This window comes from Hyperoodon ampullatus, assembly GCF_949752795.1.
Source record: "Hyperoodon ampullatus genome assembly, chromosome: 16".
NCBI lineage: Eukaryota > Metazoa > Chordata > Mammalia > Artiodactyla > Ziphiidae > Hyperoodon > Hyperoodon ampullatus.
Window position 1 is genome coordinate 27,504,511 of NC_136929.1, and position 15,179 is coordinate 27,519,689.

Here is a 15,179-nt window from a genome sequence, read left to right on the forward strand (position 1 = left end):
GATCTACACTTATTTTATTTCAATATTTAGTTTTAATAGCTATAAGAGCTAAAAAAATGATAGCTCACAAAAATATATAGGTTAGTAAGGAAGATGCACCTGATGAGCCACACTTACTACATTGTGATATGCAAGAAAATTATGATATGCAGAAAATTACAAAACTTTCTGAAAGGATGTTAAATAATACCTGAATAAAATGGAGACAGATCTTGTGTTCTCTGGTAGGAAAATTTAATATTATAAAGACAGCAATTTACCCCCAAATAGGCTATAGATTTCAAGTAGTTCCAATCAAAACATCAACAGAGCTCTCCATGGAAGTCAGTGAGTTGATTCTAGAACTTATCAATCCATAGATGAAGGAGACTACCCAAGAACTTTCTGAAAAAGAAGGCTGTGGTGGGGTACATAACTTGCCTCACCAGATATAAGAACTTATTACAGAGCTGAAGTGATTAATCCAGTGTTGTATAGGAATAGATAAATTGATTAATTGATTAACTGGACAAATACCAAAGAAGGAAACCCACACAAATGTTTAACTTTGATATACAACAGAGTTGTATGTATTAAGCCACCCAATCCGTGGTCCTTTTTTATGGCGGCCCAGCTAACTAATACAGTCTACAGACCAGACTCTCTACTTTGCCCCTCTCCTCCATATTTCCAGGTTTGCATGAGAGCACAGTACAGCCCGAAACACGCTAGCACCTTCAACAGAATGACTTCCGTGTAGCTACTTCGGCATCTTTACAGAAAAAAGAAAACTGATAAACATTATTCAATTCTAAACTCTCTCAGCAAATACTCTTCTGAACTTATGATTACAAGATTAAGTGTCACATGATTGCCACAAATGTGTGACTCAATCCTGCGTTTTGCTCTTTTGGGGGATTATCACATATTAGCGTTTATTTTATTGACAACATTCCACACGCCTGCCATTATTATTAGCTAAATAATATTCCTTTAGTTTCATGAAATCTATAAAATGGCCAACATGAAAAGGTTATGCTGCTGTTACCAGAAATGGTTGCCAGGGAAATGCTGCAAATCATAGGACTACAAGAGGACCAACCTGGAAACCATCCTTCCCATCAAAGCCAGTCCATCTAGGCTGCTACTCTCTTCCATTCAAAGCTGAGAGAAACTAAGAGCAGAACATCGAGGCAGCTAAGCAAAAGGGACAGGCAGCCCCAGAGCACAGGTGCATGGCTGTACTCAGAATGAGAGAGGTCATTCTCCAAGTAATGAGTAACTGGCACAAGAATTTGGCTGAGGACCTTAGAGCAAATGGACTTCAACTTAATGTAGGGGATCAAGATCAGTGTCCTAAAGAGGCAGAGAAAGTGAATCCTTTGCCCTGATAGAAAACATGATCCATGTGTCAGAGCAACACAAGTTTGCTCCCTGAACAGTATTTTCTGTGTCTTCCCAGTTGTCAGGCCCAGGAGCATGGCCGCTACTCCATAGTTAGAAAACCAGGAGGCTCAGGAAGAGCAGTTTCCACCATGAAAGCACAACTTAGGAGCTGGCTAGACAGAACTCAGTTTCAGTGGGCTGGCCACTGAGAACAGTCCAGAAAATCTTCTCAGCCTTGTAACTGCAAGGGGGTTGCACAATGCAGAAGGAAACTAGGTAATTCCAGTAGGGTCTGCATTAGCACAACTATGAGAGTTTATCTTAAAGTTGGCTCAAAGATCACTCATTGAGGGCTTCCCTGGTGGCGCAGTGGTTGAGAGTCCGCCTGCCGATGCAGGGGACACGGGTTCATGCCCCAGTCCGGGAGGATCCCATATGCCGCGGAGCGTCTGGGCCTGTGAGCCATGGCCGCTGAGCCCGTGCGTACGGAGCCTGTGCTCCACAACGGGAGAGGCCATAGCAGTGAGAGGCCCACGTACTGCAAAAAGATCACTCTTTGAAAGCCAAAATAAAATATAATTTCTACCTTTAGAGATCTCCAAATTTATTACAACTCCTAAAAAACAAAAGCAAATGATCAAAAACAACAAAAAACCTTTGCCAATATTTAGGTCAGCTTCTTGGGTGATAAATTAATTGACTGTGCTGGGTGTGTTTTAAAGCCCAAAATAATATAGGTTCTCTGTTTCTTTAGTTGAGTTTTTCTAGATTTGAAACTTGCTATTTTTTAATTAATAGATTTTATTTTTTAGAGAGGTTTTACTTTTACAGAAAAATTAGGCAGAAAATACAGAGTTCCTATATACCCCCTTTTCCTCCTCCCGGGTCTCCTCTATTACTAACCTCTTGCATTAGTGTGGTACATTTGCTACAGTTGACGAGCTAATATTGATTATTATTAACTAAAATCCATAGTTTACATTAGGGTACACTCTGTGTTGTACCACTCTATGGATTTGGACAAATGCATAATGTCTTACATCTACCATTACACATCAGAAAGAATAGTTTCACTCTCCTAAAAATCCCCCGTGCACCACCTCTTTACTCTCCCTCTCCTGGCCAAACCCCTGGCAACCATTGATTTTTTTACTTTCCCTACAGTTTTGCCTCTTTCAGAGTGGCATATAGTTGGAATCATAGTATATGGCCTTTTCAAACAGGCTTCTTTCACTTAGCAATATGCATTTAAGGTGCAACTGCCTATTTTTCTTCATGGGGTGGTGAAAAAATGAAAAGAATAAAGAGAACACAGTCAATTTTAAAAGAAATACTAGTGCTTTGCCAATAATTCTCTCTCTCTCTCCCTCTGTCTCACACACACACACACACACACACACACACACACACACACACACACACCGGTCCTTAGCTTCAATGACTCTTCCCTTTATAGGCTCTGAATGCTGAGAGTGCCTTCATTTATTAAATGTTATAGAACTTTTAATATTAAATATATTTCTGACCCCGTTTAACCAATCAGTAAGAAAGTAGGTTCAGAAGAAATTTCATTGGCACATTCAACGAGCATGAGCACAGGAAACAGGAAGCAAGGGATGTCGGATTTCTGAGCGATGCTTCATCTTCTCAAGCATACAATACATTGCAGAACCCAACTGATCTTCAGAAAAGAGCAAAGGACCACTAAGTTGGAAAGAATTTTCATGCACAGAAAAAAAAATTTAAAAACCTTAACACCCAAGCAGTCACAAAGTATATTTGAACTTTTACTATGTGTCAGGCCATTTGCTAGACATGAAAGGCAGAATGGCATGAAAGAAATAAAAACTTAATTTCATAGTTTTTAGCCTCAGAGAGTTCTCTCAGCTAGTAAGTGGTAGAGCATTTCAGCTTCAGTCTTGTGTACTTCCAAAACTCATGCACCTTAGTCATGGCATGCGGGGTCTTTAGTTGCAGCATGCGGGATTTTTAGTTGTGGCATGCAAACTCTTAGTTGCAGCATGTGGGATCTAGTTCCCTGACCAGGGATCGAACCGGGACCCCCTGTATTGGAAGTGTGGACTCAGCCACTGGACTGCAACTAAAAGATCCCACGTGCCACAACTAAGACCCTGCGCAGCCAAATAAACAACTAAATATTAAAAAAAACAAACCTCATGCACTTGGTTGCTATATTTTTATATTAAGAATTAGCTTATCTTGAATACTTGCATCTTAAATTTTGGGTTTATACTCAAGTGATAGTTGAAGATACTAAATTATTGCCTTTCATACTTGTTCTTTCATGTAAAAAGTGAAGTTGGTGGTAATGGGTAAGAGAATTGAAATATTTTTATGTCAAATAAAATATTCATTGTTATTTGATTTTATTTTTAAAGTCTCACTTCACTGAGTTCTGCACAAATGAGTTAACCAAAATTTTGCAGTGTTCAGATTGTTTTATGGTTGTCTCAACATAACAACCAACATTTTCAACGGCAAGGTAATAGTTTGGATATTATTTTTCTAACTGATGCCAAAAATTCAAATTACCCAATTTTTTCCCTGAATTGCCTAGATAATTTGGAACTCTGAGAAGCCTCAGCATAGCTGTCAGGGATATCAGATTAAATATTACCCAGAATAAAATGTGGGGCTCCAGAAGCACTAGAATAAAAGCCATGCCAAAACAGATAAACACACACCCTCCTTGAAGATTATTGCCAAGTGTCTTTAAGATAAGGCCAATGAAAACTTCTCATCCAGGTTTACTTCATCTTAGTCTCCCCTGTTCTAACTCTAAATACCCAGGATGTTGCTTACAGCACCACAGTTCTACCTTGACCTTTAAAAACATATTAGTGGACTGATTGGCTGAAATCTGAGCGATGCCATTTTATTGTTTCACCTGATTTTATCATCTGCTGGAGAAGAGGCAAGGAGAATGAAGTTGAGGCATCTGGCCATATATGTGAGACCACAAAAGGTGAGGGTTTGACAAGCTCGCAGTGCGTCTGTGTGTTTCCCTGCTGGCCTGTCCAGTACCTTCTTTACCGAGAAGAGGACAAATGTATCCCTGACTGGTTGTCACGCCTAGATTCTCTGATTAATGGACCTGTCATTGTGGGAAGTTGTCCAGTCTAAACTGTGAAATCACCAAACCCTAGAAAAACTACAAAAATATCATTTGGCCTCCTGCCAAAAGGAACATTAAGTGGCTCTGAATCACAGTTACAGAGCACCAGCCCAGAGTAACCACAAAGCATAGTCTTCCTCATTTAGAATACCAACCGGTTAGTAATTCTCCCCCAAAGTACTAGCTCTTGCTATGGTACTGATCATTTTTCTTTTTTTAAGACGGGGGAAAGACAGACATCTATTACCTCAGATGCTCAAGAATGATCAGAAATAAGACAAGGATAGTTGTCTTTGGGTCAAAAATGGAGTACTTGATGTCTGGAATCCAAATATTAATCCAATTCACTGTTTAAAAAATTACTATAATGTTATAGCATTATAAAGTGAAAATCTGACTGTATTAAGGCTATAAAGTAATTTGATTTTATTAACCTATAAGATAAAAATTGTTCCAACTTGAGCTTAATACCTGCACATCATTATAATTTGTAGCATTACCAAATTCAGACAAATTACCAGCACCAAGTAGAAGATGTAGAAACAAACATAATCCCATGTTTGATCTCTTGAAACGTGAGTATTAGCAGGACAACAGGTGCTCAGTAGTTGGTGAGTTAGGGAAATAGAGGGAATTCAAGACTATGGTCCAGGGACTTCCCTGGTGGCACAGTAGTTAAGAATCTGCCTGCCAATGCAGGGGACGGGGGCTCAGTCACACATCTGGGAAGATCCCACATGCCGTGGAGCAACTAGGCCTGTAAGCCACAGCTACTGAGCCTGCACACTAGCCGGCAGGCTGCAACTACTGAGCCCTTGTGCTGCAACTATTGAAGCCCGCGCACCTAGAGCCTGTGCTCCACAAGAGAAGCCACCACAATGAGAAGCCCGCACCGCAACGGTGCACCGCAACGAAGAGTAGCCTCTGCTCGCCACAACTAGAAAAAGCCCATGAAGCAGCCGCATAGCACAGGGAGATCAGCTCGGTGCTTTGTGACCGCCTGGAGGGGTGGGATACGGAGGGTGGGAGGGAGGGAGACGCAAGAGGGAAGGGATGTGGGAACAGATGTATATGTATGACTGATTCACTTTGTTATAAAGCAGAAACTAATAAAAAATAAAATAAAATAAAATAAAATAAAAAGCCCATGGGCAGCAACAAAGACCTAACACAGCCAAAAATAAAATTACATTTAAAAATAATTAAATAAGTAAAATACCAAGAGGAGAAACAAAGTAACTTTCAAAAACAAAGACTATGGTACACACATCAACCTAAAAGTGGCAACAGCACCTAACTTTTAAAAGAAACCATGAAAGTCCATCTTCCCAATCCCTTTATTTTTTTTTAAACATCCTTATTGGAGTATAATTGCTTTACAATGGTGTGTTAGTTTCTGCTTTATAACAAAGTGAATCAGTTATCCATATACATATATCCCCATATCTCTTCCCTATTGCGTCTCCCTCCCTCCCACCCTCCCTATCCCACCCCTCTAGGTGGTCACAAAGCACGTTGCTGATCTCCCTGTGCTATGCAGCTGCTTCCCACTAGCTATCTATTTTACATTTGGAAGTATATATACGTCCATGCCACTCTCTCAATTTGTCCCAGCTTACCCTTCCCCCTCCTCATGTCCTCAAGTCCATTCTCTTATTAGGTCTGCATCTTTATTCCCATCTTGCCCCTAGGTTCTTCATGACCATTTTTTTTTTTTTAAGATTCCATATATATGTGTTAGCATATGGTATTTGTTTTTCTCTTTCTGACTTACTTCACTCTGCATGACAGACTCTATGTCCATCCACCTCACTACAAATAACTCAATTTCGTTTCTTTTTTATGGCTGAGTAATATTCCATTGTATATATGTGCCACATCTTCTTTATCCATTCATCTGTCGATGGACACTTAGGTTGCTTCCATGTCCTGGCTATTGTAAATGGAGCTGCAATGAACATTGTGGTACATGACTCTTTTTGAATTATGGTTTTCTCAGGGTATATATCCAGTAGTGGGATTGCTGGGTCATATGGTAGTTCTATTTGTAGTTTTTTAAGGAACCTCCATACTGTTCTCCATAGTAGCTGTATCAATTTACATTCCCACCAACAGTGCAAGAGGGGTCCCTTTTCTACACACCCTCTCCAGCATTTATTGTTTCTAGATTTTGTGATGATGCCCATTCTGACTGGTGTGAGGTGATATCTCATTGTGGTTTTGATTTGCATTTCTCTAATTATTAATGATGTTGCGCATTCTTTCATGTGTTTGTTGGCCATGTGTATATCTTCTTTGGAGAAATATTTATTTAGCTCTTCTGCCCATTTTTGGATTGGGTTGTTTGTTTTTTTGATATTGAGCTGCATGATCTGCTTGTAAATTTTGGAGATTAATCCTTTGTCAGTTGCTTCATTTGCAAATACTTTCTCCCATTCTGAGGGTTGTCTTTTCGTCTTGTTTATGGTTTCCTTTGTTGTGCAAAAGATTTTAAGTTTCATTAGGTCCCATTGGTTTATTTTTGTTTTTATTTCCATTTCTCTAGGAGGTGGGTCAAAAAGAAACTTGCTGTGATTTATGTCATAGAGTGTCTGCCTATGTTTTCCTCTAAGAGTTTGATAGTGTCTGGCGTTACATTTAGGTCTTTAATCCATTTTGAGTTTATTTTTGTGTATGGTGTTAGGGAGTATTCTAATTTCATTCTTTTACATGTAGCTGTCCAGTTTTCCCAGCACCACTTATTGAAGAGGCTGTCTTTTCTCCATGTATATTCTTGCCTCCTTTATCAAAGATAAGGTGACCATATGCGTGTGGGTTTATCTCTGGGCTTTCTATCTTGTCCCCTTGATCTATGTTTCTGTTTTTGTACCAGTACCATATTGTCTTGATTACTGTAGCTTTGTAGTATAGTCTGAAGTCAGGGAGCCTGATTCCCCCCACTCAGTTTTCTTCCCTCAAGACTGCATTGGCTATTCGGGTCTTTTGTGTCTCCAAACAAATTTTAAGATTTTTTGTTTTAGTTCTGTAAAAAATGCCATTGGTCGTTTGATAGGGATTGCATTGAATCTATAGATTACTTTGGGTGGTATAGTCATTTTCACAATATTGATTCTTCCAATCCAAGAACATGGTATATCTCTCCATCTGTTGGTATCATCTTTAATTTCTTTCATCAGTGTCTTATAGTTTTCTGCATACAGGTCTTTTGTCTCCCTAGGTAGGTTTATTCCTAGGTATTTCATTCTTTTTGTTGCAGTGGTAAATGGGAGTGTTTCCTTAATTTCTCTTTCAGATTTTTCATCATTAGTATACAGGAATGTAAGAGATTTCTGTGCATTAATTTTGTATCCTGCAAGTTTACCAAATTCATTGATTAGCTCTAGTAGTTTTCTGGTGGCATCTTTAGGATTCTCTACGTATAGTATCATGTCATCTGCAAACAGTGACAGTTTTACTTCTTCTTTTCCAATTTGTATTCCTTTTATTTCTTTTTCTTCTCTGATTGCCATGGCTAGGACTTCCAAAACTATGTTGAATAATAGTGGTGAGAGTGGACATCCTTGTCTTGTTCCTAATCTTAGAGGAAATGTTTTCAATTTTTCACCATTGAGAATGATGTGTGCTGTGGGTTTGTCGTATATGGCCTTTATTATGTTGAGGTAGGTTCCCCCTCTGCTCACTTTCTGGAGAGTTTTTATCATAAATGAGTGTTGAGTTTTGTGAGAAGCTTTTTCTGCATCTATTGAGGTGATCATATGGTTTTTATTCTTCAATTTGTTAATATGGTTTATCACAATTTTTGATTTACATATATTGAAGAATCCTTGCATCCCTGGGATAAATCCCACTTGATCACGGTGTATGATCCTTTTAGTGTGCTGTTGGATTCTTTTTGCTAGTATTTTGTTGAGGATTTTTGCATCTATATTCATCAGTGATATTGGTCTGTAATTTTCTTTTTTTGTAGTATCTTTGTCTGGTTTTGGTATCAGGGTGACGGTGGCCTCATAGAATGAGTTTGGGAGTGTTCCTTCCTCCACAATTTTTTGGAAGAGTTTGAGAAGGATGGGTGTTAGCTCTTCTCTAAATGTTTGATAGAATTCACCTGTGAAGCCATCTGGTCCTGGACTTTTGTTTGTTGGAAATTTTTAATCACAGTTTCAATTTCATTACTTGTGATTGGTCTGTGCATTTTTTTATTTCTTCCTGGTTCAGTCTTGGAAGGTTATACCTTTCTAAGAATTTGTCCATTTCTTCCAGGTTGCCCATTTTGTTGGCATAGAGTTGCTTGTAGAAGTCTCTTAGGATCCTTTGTATTTCTGTGGTGTCTGTTGTAACTTCTCCTTTTTAATTTTTAATTTTATTTATTTGAGTCCTCTCCCTCTTTTTCTTGATGAGTCTGGCTAATGGTTTATCAACTTTGTTTATCTTCTCAAGGAACCAGCTTTTAGTTTTATTGATCCTTCCTATTGTTTTCTTTGTTCCTATTTCATTTATTTCTGCTCTAAACTTTAAGATTTCTTTCCTTCTGCTAACTTTGGGTTTTGTTTGTTCTTCTTTCTCTAGTTCCTTTAGGTGTAAGTTTAGATTGTTTATTTGAGATTTTTCTTGTTTCTTGAGGTAGGCTTGTATAGCTATAAAATTCCCTCTTAGAACTTGTTTTGCTGCATCCCATAGGTTTTGGATTGTCTTGTTTTCATTGTCATTTGACCTGGGTATTTTCTGATTTCCTCTTTGATTTCTTCAGTGATCTCTTGGTTATTTAGTAACGTATTGTTTAGCCTCCATGTGTTTGTTCCTCTTTTTTTCCCCATAATTCATTTCTAATCTCATACCGTTGTGGTCAGAAAAGATGCTTGATGTGATTTCAATTTTCTTAAAGTTACTGTGGCTTGATTTGTGACCTAAGATGTGATGTATGCTGGAGAATGTTCCATGCACACTTGAGAAGAAAGTGTAACCTGCTTTTTCTGGATGGAATGTCTTATAAATATCAATTAAATCTACCTGGTCTATTGTGTCATTTAAAGCTTCTGTTCCCTTATTTATTTTCATTTTGGATGATCTGTCCATTGGTGTAAGTGAGGTGTTAAAGTCCCCCACTATTATTGTGTTACTGTTGATTTCCTCTTTTATAGTTGTTAGCAGTAGCCTTATGTATTGCAGTGCTCCTATGTTGGATGCATATATATTTATATATATCTTCTTTGTTATAGCTTCTTCTTGGATTGATCCCTTGATCATTATGTAGTGTTCTTCCTTGTCTCTTGTAACATTTTTTTTTAAAGTCTATTTTATCTGATATGAGTACTGCTACTCCAGCTTTCTTTTGATTTCCATTTGTATGGAATATCTTTTTCCATCCCCTCACTTTGTCTGTATGTGTCCCTAGGTCTTAAGTGAGTCTCTTGTAGACAGCATATAGATTTGTCTTGTTTTTGTATCCATTCAGCAAGCTTGTGTCTTTTGGTTGGAGCATTTAATCCATTCACGTTTAGGGTAATTACCAATATGTGTGTTCCTATGACCATTTTCTTAATTGTTTTGGGTCTGTTTTTGTAGGTCCTTTTCTTCTCTTGTGTTTCCCACTTAGAGAAGTTCCTTTAGCATTTGTTGTAGAGCTGGTTTGGTAGTGCTGAATTTTCTTAGCTTTTGCTTGTCTGTAAAGCTTTTGATTTCTCCATCAAATCTGAATGAGATCCTTGCCAGGTAGAGTAATCTTGGTTGTACATTCTTCCCTTTCATCATTTTAAGTATATCATGCCACTCCCTTCTGGCTTGTAGAGTTTCTGCTGAGAAATCAGCTGTTAACCTTATGGGAGTTCCCTTGTGTGTTATTTGTCATTTTTCCCTTGCTGCTTTCAATAATTTTTCTTTGTCTTTAATTTTTGCCAATTTGATTACTACGTGTCTTGGCGTGTTTCTCCTTGGGTTTATCCTGTATGGGACTCTCTGTGCTTCCTGGACTTGGGTGGCTATTTCCTTTCCCTTGTTAGGGAAGTTTTCGACTATAATCTATTCAAATATTTTCTTGGATCCTTTCTCTCTCTCTTCTCCCTCTGGGACCCCTATAATGCGAATGTTGTTGCATTTAATGTTGTCCCAGAGTTCTCTTAGGCTGTCTTCAGTTCTTTTCATTCTTTTTTCTTTATTCTGTTCCACAGTAGTGAATTCCACCATTCTGTCTTCCAGGTCACTTATCCGTTCTTCTATCTCAGTTATTCTGCTACTGATTCCTTCTAGTGTAGTTTTCATTTCAGTTATTGTGTTGTCCATCTCTGTTTGTTTGTTCTTTAATTCTTCTAGGTGTTTGTTAAACATTTCATGTATCTTCTTGATCTTTGCTTCCATTCTTTTTCCGAGGTCCTGGATCATCTTCACTATCATTATTCTGAATTATTTTTCTGGAAGGATGCCTATCTTCACTTCATTTAGCTGTTTTTCTGGGGTTTTATCTTGTTCCTTCATCTGGTACATAGCCCTCTGCCTTTTCATCTTGTCTATCTTTCTGTGAATGTGGTTTTTGTTCCACAGGCTGCAGGATTGTAGTTCTTCTTGCTTCTTCTGTCTGCCCTCTGGTGGATGAGGCTATCTAAGAGGCTTGTGCAAGTTCCCTAATGGGAGGGACTGGTGGTGGGTAGAGCTGACTGCTGCTCTGGTGGGCAGAGCTCAGTAAAACTTTAATCCGCTTGAGTGCTGATGGGTGGGGCTGGGTTCCCTCCCTGTTGGTTGTTTGGCCTGAGGGAACCCAACACTGCAGCCTACCTGCTCTCTTTGGTGGGGCTAATAGCAGACTCTGGGAGGGCTCACGCCAAGGAGTACTTCCCAGAACTTATGCTGCTAGTGTCCTTGTCCCCACGGTGAGCCACAGCCACCGCCCGCCTCTGCAGGAGACCCTCCAACACTAGCAGGTAGGTCTGGTTCAGTCTCCCCTGGGGTCACTGCTCCTTCCCCTGGGTTCCTATGTGAACAGCACTTTGTGTGTGCCCTCCAAGAGTGGAGTCTCTGTTTCCCCCAGTCCTGTACCAATTCCTTTTTAATTGAACAAATTCCTTTGAGTTGGATATCTTCCTAGAAAAATCGCCCTGCACTTTTCACTTTGGGCACTAGAGAGAGACGAAGTAAGAAAAATTATGATGTCTAATTAAGCAATTAAAAACACTTCGTTTTATTAATGCATTCTTCCGCTACTTTAGGAGAAAAAAAAGTTTGCATATAGTGGCCTGGCTTCAAAATATACTGGTTTGGGTTTTATTTCACAATTATTCCAATCCTACTTCTCAGGAATAAATCTACAGCTGAACCTCAGAAGATCCATTAACTCCCATGAAGGCAGAAAAAAAAAGTGAAGCTGTAAGTCAGGTTCGAGAAGGTTTGAGAATAACAAGCTTATTATTAAAGACCTACTTAAATTCTTTTCAGGAAATTACTTTCCAAATTACATGTAGTAGCACATTTTCCACTGTTATTAAGAACAGGAGGCAACAACCCATTTCTGACTTTGGCTTTCAAGTACACCAATAGGAAGGTCAAGGCTTTCAGAAACAAAAGAGAAAGAAGTATTACCATTTAGGGCATACACTTCATCACCACCTTCCCATAAAGAAAATGTGTCTGGGATTTTCATTGTTGATAATAACAAGTGTCATTAAGCCCTTTTGGGAGTTCCCAGGCTTGAACCCTTCCATCTGCTGTCCACCTCCATCTTCAAATGGAGCAAAATTTCAGGTGAAGGAAGCCTCATCTTCTAAGTGCTACCCCAGTGACCAGTTATAATCATGTTTTACATATGGAATAATTTTAGAGTTAGTTTGATATTGAGATATAATGATAATGTTTGAACTTGAACTTGTAACTGGCCTCTTCCAAACAAACTTTAAACATTGGGTACCAGTAAATATACTCAAAGTAATTGGTGAAGTAATACTTGATTTTTAAATGTATACATGTAATTTGTGTCTATTATAGTTAAGAGCCAGCCATTGTTAGAATAGAAAAAACAAAGTGATAAATGCCAATTTTTTTACGTATTTGAATAATCTTTGTGAAAACCAAATATATGTACTTTAAGTGCTGGTGCACATTTGGTTTTTATTTGCAGGGCTGAATGAGTATAAATTTAGTCAGTCTTTTCTGGGTCCTTAAAATCTGAGGGTGTATCAGTTCAATAGTGTTTGACGTCTCTAAATTGTTCCATATAGTAATAGAATGACCTTGAAAAAGTAATATTACACTTGTGTTTTATTTATCCCTGAGTTTCAAAACTTAACAGCTCTCATAAATCCTATGGATGATGATGATAATAATAACAATGGCAGCATTTTAAAATCTTTTTATCTTCAAGTTTAGTGTTTTGTGATGCTCAGATAAAAGTTGTAGAAATGCAGCGAGCCATGCCTTATGGAAATTTGCCTGAAACAGAAAGGGAATGTCATAATAAAATCTTGCAAACACATTTACAGTTTGCAGTTATTTCTAGAATGTAAGCTCCATGAGAGTAGTGGCTGCCATTGCCTTGCCCAGTATGGTGTCCCTGTCACTAGGGCAGTGCTGAGTACATGCAGGGCACTCAATCTTGGTTGAATCAATATAACTTGGGTTTGAGCAATGAAAATTGAAAATTTTATCTTCATCTTAAAGACTGAAATCAACAGGAGGTTTAAATTGCATAAATTCTAAATATTCTCACTCACGTATAGGCTAACCTGAGCTAGCCGCTCAGGGTTCCTTAGGAAATGTACTGATCACACAGAGCCTTGTATCTGACACCAAAGCTGTGACAGTCATTGACAGATGAAATGGGGAAAGAACCATTTAATATTATGCCCATTATAGATGAGAAAACTGATTTACTCTAGTTTCCACAGAGGTAAGTTGGTGGAGATGGAACTTAATCTCCATCTCTCTGAACCCAAGGTTTGTAGGCTTTACTTCTATTCCAGCTCAAGCCAAGATGAGGGGCAAAGTATGGGGAATAGTAATTTAAACAGTGATTTTACTTTCTCACTAAAGCCAAGACAAAAGGTCATGACTAATGAATGGGAGAGAAGGCAGAATTAGGGAACACACAATTTTTAACAAATTGGTTGAAACAGATAGTGAAGTCCATCACTCTGGTATAACTATTTCTAAAATGTAAACGAAATGCATGATGATAATTATTCTTCACCACAATGCCTCTGGGGATTTTGCAGCAGCATGGGTGGACCTAGAGAATATCATACTAAGTGAAGGAAGTCAGACAGAGAAAGAAAAATATTATATATCATTTATGTGTGGAATCTAAAAAATAATACAAATGAATCTACATAAAAAACAGAAACAGACTCACAGACATAGAAGAAAAACTTATGGTTGGTTACCAAAGGGGAAAAGAGGGGAGAGGGATAAATTAGGACTATGGGATTAACAAATACAAACTACTATACATAAAATAGATAAGCAACAAGGATTTACTATATAGAACAGGGAATTGTATTCAGTATCTTGTAATAACCTGGAATGGAAAATAATCTGAAATATATATATATATATATATATATATATATAACTGAATCACTTTGCTGTATACTTGAAACTAACACAATACTGTGAATCAACTATACTTCAATTTAAAAAAAGAAAAAAGAAAGAAAGCAGATTCTAAGTCAGCTGGCTTGGGGTGGGGCTGAAGACTCAGCATTTCTAAAGTCTTGGAGAATGCAGATCTATGGGTCCACAGATTGCTCTATGCATGGCAAAGCTTTACCTGATTCCTGTTTGAAATACCAGGTAAGAGCTATATCTCTCTGCTTTGTCAAATGAAGCAAGACCTTTTCAGGTTTCACCAGCTTGAAACAGGTATGGTAACAGCCAGTTGTACCAGAAATCAAAGCAATCACAACAGGCTTAAAGCAAGATTTTGGAGATTAGAATTGGGGTTTAGGTGGAATAATAACCATGCAAATATTCCAGAACACCTCCCTCCAGTTTCTTTATTGAACCTGGTGTATTCCCTCAACTTCTCACCACTCATAAAACTAGAATATAAACACCACAGTATTGGAGTTTAGTACAGTATAATGGTAGAACATGCTAAGAATCATGATATTTCCAAGGGATCAGATTTGTGGTTACCAGAGGCAGGGGTTCAGAGGAGAAGGAATTGGAGGAAGGTGGTCAAAATGTACGAAGTTCCAGTTACAAGATAAATTAGTACCAGTGATGTCATGTACAACATGATAACTATAGTTAACACTGCTTAACGTTACATATGAAAGTTAAGAGCGTAGATCCTAAGAGTTCTCACCACAAGAAAAAAATGTTTTTTCTTTTTCTTTTATTTCTTTGTATCTATATGAGATTATGGATGTTAACTAAACTTATTGTGGTAATGGTTTCATGATATATATAAGTCAAACCATTATGCTGTACACTTTAAACTTATACAGAGGTGTATGTCAATTATATCTCGATAAAACTTGGAGGGGGGAGAATTATGATTTTCCATGTCATCTTATTAGAGTGCAATGAAGGATCATACTATTTTTTTAAATTTAATGTGTGGTTCCCCACCTGCTCATTTTAAAGACAGCGATGAAGTTACAGTGGGATCTTTCCTGTTTTTTTTTTTTTTTTTTTTTTTTGCTGTACGCGGGCCTCTCACTGCCGTGGCCTCTCCCGTTGCGGAGCACAGGCT